Below are 12,892 nucleotides of genomic sequence, written 5' to 3'. Positions count from 1 at the left end.
GCATTGTTTGGCAAAGAATTTCAAAGAAGATTGGGAAATATGAACCCCCAAATATTGGAAAATGTGTCCATTTCCAAAAAGATGTGAGTTTAGAGATCAGCGGGTAGTGTCAGCTTTCAGTTATAATTGTTGCAAATATCTTCTTGCTTGTGGCTTGTCTTTTCACATATTCTGTGGTATCTTTTGAAAAATCGTTATTAATTTTAATAAAGTTGAATTTCTCTTAAACTTTGTGCTTAATGTATCTTGTTTAAGAAATCCTACCTTATCCTGAACTCAGAAGATATTTTCCTATATTTTCATCTAGAGCATTATAGTTTTGACTTCCATATATAAGTCTTTAATGTGGAATTGATTTTTGTTTATTATAAAGAATATTCAATTTAGTTTTTTTTTTAAATCTGGATATCTGCTTGTTTCAGCACTATTGTGCTAATAATCACTCCTTTTCTCAATGATCTGCATTGCTTCCTCTGATTTTTTTTTTTCCCTTTAGAGAGGAGGGGTAGAGGGGTAGAGGGAGAAGGAGAGAGAGAATCTTAAGCAGGCTCCACGCCCAGTGCAGAGCCCTATGCAGGGTTCAGTCTCACAACCCAAGATAATGACCTGAGCTGAAATCAAGAGTCAGACGCTTAACTGAGTGAGCCACCCAGGCACCCCTCCTCTGACATTTTTTATTTAATGTATATATGGGTCCATATTTAAGTGGGTCTATTTTAGGCTCTGTATTCTGTTGTGTTGGGTAACTTTTTTTTAATCTCTGAAATAACACTATTTGTTATTATAGCTTTATGATGAGTTTTGGTATCTGATATAATAAATCTCTTCAGTTTATTCTTCTTTAACTGTGCTTTGGATATTCTTGATCCTTTGCTCTTCAGTATAATGTTTGTAATCAGCTAGGATAATCTGAGAAGAAATGACGTTTTTAGCATTTTAAATCTTTTTATCCCTAAATATGCTATATATACTTCAATTTAGGTCTTCTTTAATGCATTTTTAAAACGTTTTGTAGTTTTATTCATAAAATAAAACTATTTTATTTTAGTAAATAATAATAAGATATAATAATAGTAAGACCACGAGGAGGTCTTATGTCTCTTTATTAGATAATGTAATAGCTACTGTCTCTTATTAGACTTTGAGTAGCTTACATTTTTGTTGCTATTTTAGCTACTTTTTGTTAGATTTTTCTCTTTTGTATAGCAATGCAATTGATTTTTAAATGTTTATCTTATATCCAGCCACCCTTTTAATCTCTTATTAATTCTAATATGTTTTATAGATTCCTCTGGGTTTTCTGTGTAGCTTCCCAGTTTTATTTTTTCCTTAAAAATCCTAATTTTTTTCTAAATTTTTATTTAAATTGTAGTCAGTTCTTAATCAAGAAATTGGCAGAAGACATGAATAGACATTTTGCTAAAGAAGACATACAGATGGCCAATAGGCTCATGAAAAAATGCTCACCATCACTCAGCATTAGGGAAATACAAATTAAAACCACAATGAGATACCACCTCACACCAGTCAGAATGGCTAAAATTAACAAGTCAGGAAACAAAGATGTTGGCAAGGGTGTGGAGAAAGGGGAACCCTCTTACTCTGTGGGTGAAATGCAAACTGGTGCAGCCACTCTAGAAAACAGTATGGAGGGGTGCCTGGGTGGCTCAGTCGTTTGAGTGGCTTCCTTTGGCTCCGGTCATGATCCCAGGGTCCTGGGGTCGAGCCCTGCTTCGGTCTCCCTGCTTAACGGGGAGTCTGCTTCCTCTCCCTCTGCCTCTCCCCCTTCTTGTGCTCTCTGTCTCTCAAATAAAATCTTAAAAAAAAAGAATGTTCATTTAAAAAAAAAACAGTATGGAGGTTCTTCAGAAAGTTACAAATACAAATGGAAATACAATTGGAAAAGTTACAAATACAAATGGAAATACAATTTCCAGCAATTGCACTACTAGGTATTTACCCCAAAGATACAAATGTAGTGATCCAAAGGGGCACCTGCATCCCAACATTTATAGCAGCAATGTCCACAATAGTCAAACTATAGAAAGACTTCAGATGTCCATTGACTGATGAATGGATAAAGATGTGGTGTATATACAATGGAATACTACTCAGCCATCAAAAAATGAAATCTTGCCATTTGTAGTGACATGGTTGGAACTGCAGGGTATTATGCTAAGCAAAATAAGTCAATCAGAGAAAGACAATTATCATGTAATCTCACTCATATGTGGAATCTAAGAAAGAAAACAGGATCATAGGGGAAGGGACGGAAAAATAAAACAAGACAAAATCAGAGAGAGAGACAAACCATAAGAGACTCTTAATCATAGGAAACAAACTGAGGGTTGCTGGAGGGGAAGACGGTGGAGGATGGGGTAACTGGGTGCTAGACATTAAGGAGGGTATGTGATGTAATGAGCACTGGGTATTATATAAGACTAATGAATCACTGAACTCTACCTCTGAAATTAATAATACATTATATGTTAATTGAACTTAAATAAAAAAAGAAAAAATGAAATGACCTGGTAAACTAAAAAAAATAAATAAATGCTTGTTAATTAACATATAGTGTAATACTGGTTTCAGGAGTAGAATTTAGTGATTCATCACTACATATACACTTACTTATACACTCATCATAATAAATACCCTCCTTAATACCCATTGCCCATTTAGCCCATCTGCCACCCACCTCCCTCCACCAACCCTCAGTTTGTTCTCTATCATTAAAAGTCTCTTATGGTTTGCTTCGCTTTCTTTTTTTTCCCCCTTTCCTTATGTTCACCTGTTTTGTTTCCTAATTTCTACATATGAGTGAAATCATATGGTATTTGTCTTTGACTGACTCATTTAGCTTAGCATAATACAGTGTAGCTCCATCCATCAATGTAAATGGCAGGATTTCATTCTTTTTGATATTTGATAACTGAGTAATATTCCAGTGTGTGTGTGTGTGTGTGTGTGTGTGTGTGTGTGTGTGTGTGTATGTGTGTGTTTGTGTGTGTACCACATCTTCTTTATCCATTCATCAGTTGATGGATACTTGGGCTCTTTCCTTAGTTTGGCTCTTATTGATAATGTAAACACAGGGGTGCATGTACCCCTTCAAATCTGTATATTTATATCCTTTGGGTAAATATCTAGTAGCGCAATTGCTGGGTCATAGGGTAGTTCTATTTTTAACTTTTTGAGGAATCGCCATACTATTTTCCAGAGTGGTCGCATCAGTTTGCATTCCCACTAAGAGTGTAAGAGGGATCCCCTTTCTCCTCATCCTCAAAACAGGAAACAAAAATCCTAATATGTTATACCAATGTTTATACATTTTACCATACAAAAGTTCAGTAGAAGTGGTAATAGTGTCCTTGTCTTGTTCTAAATTTCAAAGGGAATATTTCACCTTGGATAAGTAAGTTAGCCGTAAGTTTCTTATAGATACCCTTTTATCAGTTTAAGGAGCCTGATTAATATCATACATAAATGGTGATAAATTTTATCAAATGTTTTATCTTTTGATGCCTGAGGCATTTCTAATTCTTATAAACTAATTTATTTGTTTTACTGACACTTTGTTTTTGAATCTTTATTTATGAAGGAAATTGGTCTGTTATGTAACTTTTTTACTGTCTTTATCTAGTTTTGCTAATAAGACCAGCCTCATACAGTGAGTTATTGGGCTAAAGAGAGAATTAGAAAATTGGACTATAAAGCTGCTCAGAATGGAGTGCGGAGACACAGGATAATGGGAAATATGAAAGAGTTAAGTGGGTATGGAAGAGAGAATGAGAAGTTCAAACCATGTCTAATTGTAAAAGGTGAGATAGAAGATAGAGACATGGCAGTAAACTCCAGATATATGATAGATTTTTTTCAAGCCTTCCTGGGCAGTTTGACTTTAAATCTACAAGCTTTTTATTGGTTCATTTCTGGGGTTTCTATCTTTTCTTTTTAAAAATAATTCATAACTAGCATGAGAGTATGGTGATTTGATAAAAATTGACACAGGAGTTAGGGCTCTTATGGTGACCCACAAACATCATAATAAAAGGCATAATGAGGTTAGTTCCAGTGAATTTAAGGCAGGTAGTGGTGGCAGGTTGAATATTGGGGGTAGTGAGGTCTCTGCCAATGGTTTCTTCTAGACATCTGTAGATTGATGTGAGGGGTTGTGAGGAAACTAGATCTTAGTAAACTAGATCTGACCATGGAAGAAGACCTGAGGAGGGAGGCCTGGTATTAGCCTCTAAGTGTGCTTATACTCTTGAGCCGTACATGTAGCTGTGTGTGTGTGTGTGTGTGTGTGTGTGTGTAAGGATATAAAAAGAAAATGGAGAATATATATTTTATATCATTAGAAACGTACAGTATATAAATTTATAAACTGCTTACACAATTACCATTTCATTATAATAGGATTAAATGTTTAAAAACATTTTTGACTCCCTAATAGTCTAACATAGTGATGTACCTTTTTTTGTTGGTGGTGGTGAGGTTTTTTTTTTCATCTTTGAAATGTTTATTTTACACTCTATGGTATTAGACACAATGGATACAAAGTTATACAAGATATAGTCCTTGTCCTCTGAGGCTTAAGGTTAATAAGTACTATCATTACAGTTACTAGAAGCCTATGTAGTCTGGTGATACACAGGAGGCTATTAGATATATTTATTTACTTAGTAGGTTATTTATTTATTTTTGGTTAACATTTTAAGCATGTACAACTAACTACCCTAGGCTATGATGTTTTGTGTTTTCTTTTTTTAGTGTGTGTGAGTATAGTTGTGAAACAATGTTACATTAGTCTCAGCTGTACAACATAGTGATATAACATCTCTGTATCTTAAGCTGTGTTCACCACAGTGCAGCTGTCATCTGTCACCCTACAGCACTATTATAGCATCATTGACTATATTCCCTATGATGTGCCTTTTATTACTGTGACTTATTCATTCCATAACTGGAAGCCTGAATCTCCCACTCCCCTAAGTGATTAGTCTTTAAATTTCAACAAATCCTTATTGAATGAACACATGCAAAAATGTATGTCTTACTCCAAACCCATTTAGCCTATCTCACAATTATCAAGTACTCTTTGATAATAATTCCAGTAAGTAGGACATAGGAGCATTAAGGAGTCAACTTTTGCAAGGGATTATCTAATTTTGATGTGGAATACTTACACGTGTACTAAAAATTTCTGTTGTCTTTTCTTTAGCAGTGCTGAATTGACTTGGTAGAATTTTCCAGCACAGCGAAGGAGAAAACGATGTATTAGTTAACTTTGTTTTCTTGCCAATCAGGGCGTCTAGTATTGATAGTGGCTAATTTCTCACTTGTCAGGGATCAGATTGTACTACCTTAACTTAGACTCAGAATACTGTTAAGCCTTGTCATACTGTAGTTGGGATATATGCCAGTATTAATAATCGGTTTGCTTTTTATGATTTTTACTTTATTATTGTTTCAGTTATACTTTTTTTTCTCATTTTCAACATGGAAGAATATCAATCTTGTACTTTCTTTGGGTATCTTACTGTTATAGTATCAAAATAATTTTTAATATGTAAGGACTGTGTTGTATACAATGTAGTTTAAAGTTATGTTGATCACCATCTTATTTCACACTTAACTAATTTGGAATTTATATATTAACTCATTTTGAAAAGTTGACTCATTCTGCGCATTATTTTAAGTGAAAACTGCTTTAACTTAATTATACTCAATGTTTATATTTTTAATTCAGTTGTATATGTACACATGGCCACGGAAATATATGGGAAATGATCTCTCAACAGTTTCATATTTAATCAACCTTTAGGAGAAAACAACTCAACAATAAAATAATGCTATGTCATGGTTTTTAACCTTGATAAATGAGGAACTTTTTTGTTTAAAGGAAAAATTTGAAGTCTTTATCTTTTGTAAGTCTTTACTATAAACTTTTTTTTTCTAAAGCTCTTTCTGCATTATATTCACAAAATTTGAACTTGTGATAATCATACAACTTCATTACCTTGCAAGAAAAATAAACCATTTCTTCTTAAAAAGGGAGGGGGGAATTAGTAGATATATTGATATTTTAAGCCTGCTTTAAGTTCCAAGCAGAATGAAACAGCCCAAGATACTAAAATCTAGAAATTTAGCATATATAATGGAAACTGCAACTCACCTTTAACTACTCTATAGTGGCACTTCTCTTGCTGCTATAATAAAACTTAAGAATGTTTTAGTGATTTTTTTTCCCCTACTATTATTCAAAATTACATTACCCTTACTGAAATCTGAATGGCTTTTAGTGGATTAATTAAACTGTAGCTGGTTTGCCATCTGGGTGCAGCTTGTTTAGCTGCCTTTTCACAGAAAGATTTCTCATGGAATAAAGACTATTTTTTGTTAGAATACAGCTGCTAGGCTTCACTTTCTAAGAAACAAATAGTTTATGCTTTCTTAGATGAGATTTGTGATGAAATTCAATTTGTAAAACAAAAAATCCTATTATTGCCTTTTTAAAGGTTAATGGTACAGTATGGGCTTTTTTATATTGTGTAAATTTGTAAAAAAATATATTGTGTGTCTTGATAACTTGTAATATTAAGTAGATCCTAGGTTTAGGCTAGATGTGAAAAAAATGGGAAACAGGGAATTAACTAAATCTGATTTTTATGGCTCAAGTGGTTTCATTAAATGAGAGTGCTCTGTGTTGTTCATTAACGAACTTGTGCCATATGCTGTAACTGTTCTGGTCAATAGCTGATAAAGAAAGGCTTGTGGGTTTGCTTTTTCTTTCTTTCCTTTTTTTTTTATGAAGCTGGATAAAAATATCCATGTGATGGGCTTTTATCAAAGGAGTTACTTTGAATTCAGTAACTACTACTGAGGCAATATGGCTCGCAATTTGCGACCCAAAGGTAGTCATACATTATTGGAATACAGCCGACTGCGCTTCACATTACACAGATGTGAAGGCCTGATTATAGCTGCTTCATAATTAACAGTGATCCGATTTGTTTTGTGGCATAAATGGTGCATGTGTAGAACATTAGCCATGGCACTCTCATTCAAATTCAACTCAAGGGCTCAGCGGCAGGCAGGTCACGAGCTTCAGGGAGTAGAAGCACAAGCTCCTCCATATGTTCTTGCTGCATCTTACTATGGCTATGAGTGCAAGATAAGTTCCCCAAAGAACCTAATCGTGTTCTGTAATTACAGCGCGGCTTTCTGCTGGCTAGAAATGAGGGAGAAGCTAAAACACTCCCTCATCAGATAATTTGTAAATTACTTTACATGGCGGATGCCTAACTCAGTTGGTTTTCAACTGCTGAAATTATAAATAATTGTAACAGATGTGGCAATATGGCTGGCCTCCAATAAATGAGGCCCTTGATAATTTGGCCAACCCTTTGACAGGCCAATTTAATAAAATGTGAACAAAATCTTCTTGCTAATAATTTATCATCCTTTTTCCCAATAGAATAAATTTAATTACCCTAGCAGTTAACAAGGTCACACCCAGATGCCAAACTCGGCTACAGTTTTGATAATGCAATCAGGAATTGAGAGGTGATGACAGCGTTGTTGTTTTTTTCATTACCTGGCTTCACATAAACACAGGTGGCGTAGCTTTCTTGTCAGTTTTTAATAATTACAGGCTATTATGGAATGCATAGTTAGCAGATTGAAAACCACACTTTAGTGAATTTGTTTGAGTATGATTGAGGTTTTAATGTATAGAGATGATAATGCATAACAAGCATAGTCCCTTGCTTATACCTTCAGTGCACAAATTTTGATTCTTTCACTAGTGACATAAGTGTCAAATGTTTACAAAACTTAAGAGTACACATTTATAGTGAGTAATGGATTGCACCTAAAAGTTCCATATTTAGAGATATGCTGAAGAGGAAATTATTTACTTGAATCTAGAAATTCATTTTGGGACACCATTAACAGGTATACTTTAAATATTTAGATTTGCAAATTCTGACAACGTGAGGCATATAATATCCTTCTGGAAAAACTTGTGTTCAATTTTTGCTATTTAAGGTTAAAAAAAAACAAATCTATAGGCAAATCACTTAGTCTTTCCATTCTTATTTTTAAGTGAGCCCAGGATTAGTTTCTCTTGGGATTAGAATCTGCAATCAATGTGTATATTATAGAGTTAACACTCTAAACAGTCTTTTGTGACATGTAAATATCCACTAATTTTTGTAGGTGCGGTGTGATATTTACATGTCATAGAAGAAACAACTACCTTGTTGTTGCTCAATTTTGTAATACAGAGACTGTTGTTATTCACTGGATGTGACAGCCAACAGAGCACCCATTTATAACCCATTCACTGTTAAATATGGTGTATAGAAGTAGTTAAAAGTTATGAAATTAGATTTTTCCCCTTATTTGTTCATTAATTGGGCTGTATCACACAAGTGTTTAGATGCTAAAGGAAAGTTTAATTTAACTGACTATAGTACTGAATTTTGCTATAATGTGACATTCAGATGGTGTTTATGAGAGGAGATGTGATAGTTTAAATTAGTAAATAATTTCATTATATTTTGTGATCTCTAAATGCAACGGGAGGATATTTGGGTTGAAAATGAGTGGATTGAAGACATGCAGATATTTGTATTTTTAAAAATTGGGTACTAGCTTAGTTTTGTTATTAAATATTAGTCATTTATTACTCAATTCAGTAGTCTTTCTAAAAGTGAGGTGTGAATTTAAACTGGTACACCTAATTCCATTTGTGAACTTTTGTAATAAGACTATCTTGAATTATGACATCATGTTGACTTGATGTTATTTTTCTTTTTCCCCTTTAAAAAAATAACGTGACTATTATTAAACTTACCCATTTTCAGGTGGTGGATGATTCAGCTAACAGTGTTTTATAAATTGGCAGTAAATGTATTTTCCCATTTCTAAAATCAATTTTAAATAAAATGGCAAGTTTTTGTAGAGATTCAGATATTTCATAAGAAAATTTTGTGTGTGTATATATATATATATGTATGTATACACACACACTTTAACCTATATTATATATTTTTATATTATGTCTTCTTCCAAGAGGATTTGAGTTCATTTTCAGAGAACAGTTATTCAAGATGTTATTTTCTTTGATACGTATATATATAGGTTAGAAGTTTTATCTACACACACACATTACAGATTTTAAGCATACATGGATGTTTAATATATATTTAATTTTCAGTGACCTTATTTTAGGAGAAATTATTTTTTTTCCTGTGGTATCATGCCTTTTTAGATGTTTTTGTTTTGCAGTAGGCTACATTATGTATTGACAGGTGTGGAATTTATACATTTCTTAAGTAAGATAATATATGTGAAATGCTTATCTTCAGCTAGGACCTCAGTATTTTTTCACTAAATGATAGTTACTATTATTTTAATATAGTAGGAAACAAATGGATATGTTTAATTAAAACTTACCAATAAGGAAAAGAGTTTAACTTGCAATTCTTTGTGATTGTTAAAACTTTGAAACACTTTTCTATTTATTAGGTATTATTCACTCAGCCTCTAATGTATAATGCTATACAATGTTGCTTGAAGTTAATACAACATGACTAGATTATTTCATTTATATAATTCTTTTTTGTTTTAAAGATTTTATTTATTCATTTGACAGAGAGAGACAGTGAGAGAGGGAACACAAGCAGGGGGAATGGGAGAGGGAGAAGCAGGCTTCCCGCAGAGCAGCGAGCCCGATGTGGGGCTCAATCCCAGGACGCTGGGATCATGACCTGAGCTGAAGGCAGACGCTTAACGACTGAGCCACCCAGGCGCCCCCATTTATATAATTCTTAATAGTAATTTGTACAGCACTTAATGAATGATTCCCCCCCACTTCTACTCTACATCTTCTACAGGACTTTTTGATCAAAATTATCTCTGTGGGTCAATGTGAAAAAGAAGTTATATACTAATAATGGTCAATTTAAAGACATAGTTTCAATTGGAGGCATTTGGACACATACTCCATTGATCACTTCTCATCAAGATTAACTATGGTCTAGCACCATACCGGTACTTCATTGTCTTTTAAGACTGTAAACTATAAAGGTGAATAATGATTTTTGATATTAGAGGAGAAAATTATTGATGGGATACTAATAATTCTTAGTAAGAAAATTAAAGTTTTCAAAGATTCTAGGGTTTTAAGGGCAATAGATAAAATGAACTTCCCCAGACAGGTGTACTGGTTGTCTTGATTATGCTAAACCTTCAAAGCAGCACTTGAAAGGATAATGACAAGTAAAGATATACATTTTTCTCATATATGTTATACATAGCTTACAAAGCACATTGAGTATAGTATGGATGGGGGACAGTGGAGTGACCTGACAAACACTATTTTATCCAGGTGATCTAGGTCAATGTCAAGAGTTAAACCACGTTGATACTATGTACCCTTGATATAATGAAAATGGCACTTTGCTTCTGTGATCTTCCTCCCCCAAACTCATAACCCCAGTCTAATCATGAGAAAAACTCAGACAAATTCCAATAGAGAGGCATCCTGCAGTGCACCTGATTATCATTTACTCATCAAAACTATCAATGTTACCAAAAGTAAGTAAAGTCTGAGAAACTGTCAGAGCCAAGAGTTTCTGACATGATAAGTAAATGTAATGTGGTATTGTGGATGGGATCCTGGAACAGAAAAAGGACATTACATAAAAACTTTGGAGATTTGAATACATTATGAACTTTAGTTAAAAATAATGTATGAATATTGGTTCATTACTTATAACAAATGTACCATATTAATTTTAGATGTTGATAATAGGGTAACCTGAATGGGTGGGGGTGGGAGGTATAGGACTCTACAGCATCTGCTTAGATTTTCTGTAAGTATAAAACTGTTCTAAAAATTTAAGTCTATTAATTTTGAAAGGAAGATTGAAGGGCAGAATTATAGTGGTTTTCCTTTCCTTTTTAAAGTCTGGGTAAATGTAGCCCAAAGTTATCACTAGCAAACTATAAGGGATGAGATTATGAAAAGACTTTCATCTATATTTCTCCTATATAATCTGAACATTTTATAATCAACTTTTATTCCTTTTATTTGAAGAAAAAAATTACATTTTGAAAAACATTTAGTGACGTGTTCATTGTAAAATGTAAGGAAATTCAAATAAATATGAAGAAAATGATTCACATATGATTTTTCCACTGAGAAATGACACTAAAACATTTTAGGGCTTGTTGTTGTTGTTGTTTTTCCTATGCATGTTTGGCAAAATCTGTTTCTATACAGTATATTCTTTGGTAACCTGCTTTTCTAATTTAATAGTTTATCATGGATATCTTTCTGTATCAACCTTCAGCATGACTAGAATGCTAAGCCAAAGGCTTGATACATTTTTATGTGCTTTGATACATATTTCAAAATTTCCCTAGAAAATTTGTAACAGTTTATACTCCCACAACCATGTTCTCAAAATACAGAAGTCATAAACGGAGTCTCACCAACATTTTAAAATCAGGAGATTTCCCTTAGAAACCCTAATTCCTTACTTTTGAAAAATCAGTCACTCTAGCGGTGGTGGGCCACATTCATTCACCTAGGAAAACAGTTGACTGGATCTTGAGTAGCTCCTGTCGCAAAAACCCTCCTTATGCCCTTAGGTGAGGCTGAGTGTCACTTGACATTTCATTTTACCTATGCTTTTAAACATGGTCATATTAAGAGAAGTATGAAATACTTCTTGTGCCTATATCTCCTGCAAAAGTGATAAAAGGCCAGAGAGGGAGAAGATCAGATTTTAAAAACACTGGGAGCATGTATAAGTTTTTTTGTGGATATAAATTATCTATGTACATGTGTAATATGTCTACAAAGTGTCTCTGTTGAATGAATTCCAAAGCTGTGATTTTAAAATATACTAAACACAACCCATTTTATTTACTTATCTTCCCTGCGCCTATGTGAATTTGAGTTAATTAGTGCTTTCATAGTATTTTATTTTTGAAGTTCTGTTATTGTTTGTTGAAGAATTTTAAAGGACTGCTCCCTAAATGTAGAATCCTTACTCAGATGATGACAGTATCCACAGTTGGAGCATTTTTAATGTCTTCACAAGTATTTGACTTATTTATCATTACAGCTCCTTGATTAAATATTACTATTTTTTACATTCTTATCTACTACATTATAATCCAGTGATGACTTAGAAAATTCACTTATTTAAACTCATTTAAAGAATATGGGACTGCTTATTGGATATACCAATAAAACTAAAGTTAGGTTATTTCTGTTTTATTCTAAATTTTTGTTTGACCTTGAACAACTTATTTTAAATTTCTTTGGTAAATGGTGGAATATTAATATATTCTTAATAATTTTATTTAAAGGAACCTGAATAAGAGCAGGTGGCTTTTGAAAACTGTTCAGATTAGTGGCCCAGTCAAAGGAAAGAAACATCATAAATTTGCTTACATGATAAGAAGAAAAAATGAAATAAATAATGGTCATATGGTGATTAAAAGTGAGAGGAAAGAATAGGGCAAAATCGTTTAGAGTTTGGAATAAAAGTGCTTGAAGTATTTTAATTTGATATTTAAAGAAAGGTAATGAAGTAAGTATTTAATGTATGGTAAGTGTGGTAAGGGTACAGTATAAACAATACTGAGGAAAATATTTAGCAATATAATAGGATGAAGGTTGGAAAACAAATCAAATGATTTAAATAGATGAAAGTATAATAATAATATAAATAAATCAAAGATGACCTGTCTCATAATAACTAGAAGTTAGAATTAGGACAATTTTACCTATTTCCTAAAAGAAAAAAAGGAAAAAGTTCAAACCAGAAAAGGGTAATATTTTCCATTATTGGTTCAGAAAAATTAA

General features: G+C 33.0%; 1 protein-coding gene across 5 annotated transcripts in view; it reads left to right on the top strand.

Moving 5' to 3' along the window:
* Positions 1–12,892, top strand: part of CNTLN (centlein) — a 297,557-nt gene that overhangs the window by 159,149 nt on the left and 125,516 nt on the right. The window lies entirely within an intron of this gene.

This window comes from Zalophus californianus, chromosome 13 (genome assembly GCF_009762305.2).
Source record: "Zalophus californianus isolate mZalCal1 chromosome 13, mZalCal1.pri.v2, whole genome shotgun sequence".
In the NCBI taxonomy this organism is placed as follows: Eukaryota; Metazoa; Chordata; class Mammalia; order Carnivora; family Otariidae; genus Zalophus; species Zalophus californianus.
Note: the sequence above shows the minus strand (reverse complement) of the source record. Positions and strands in the feature narration are given on the sequence as shown.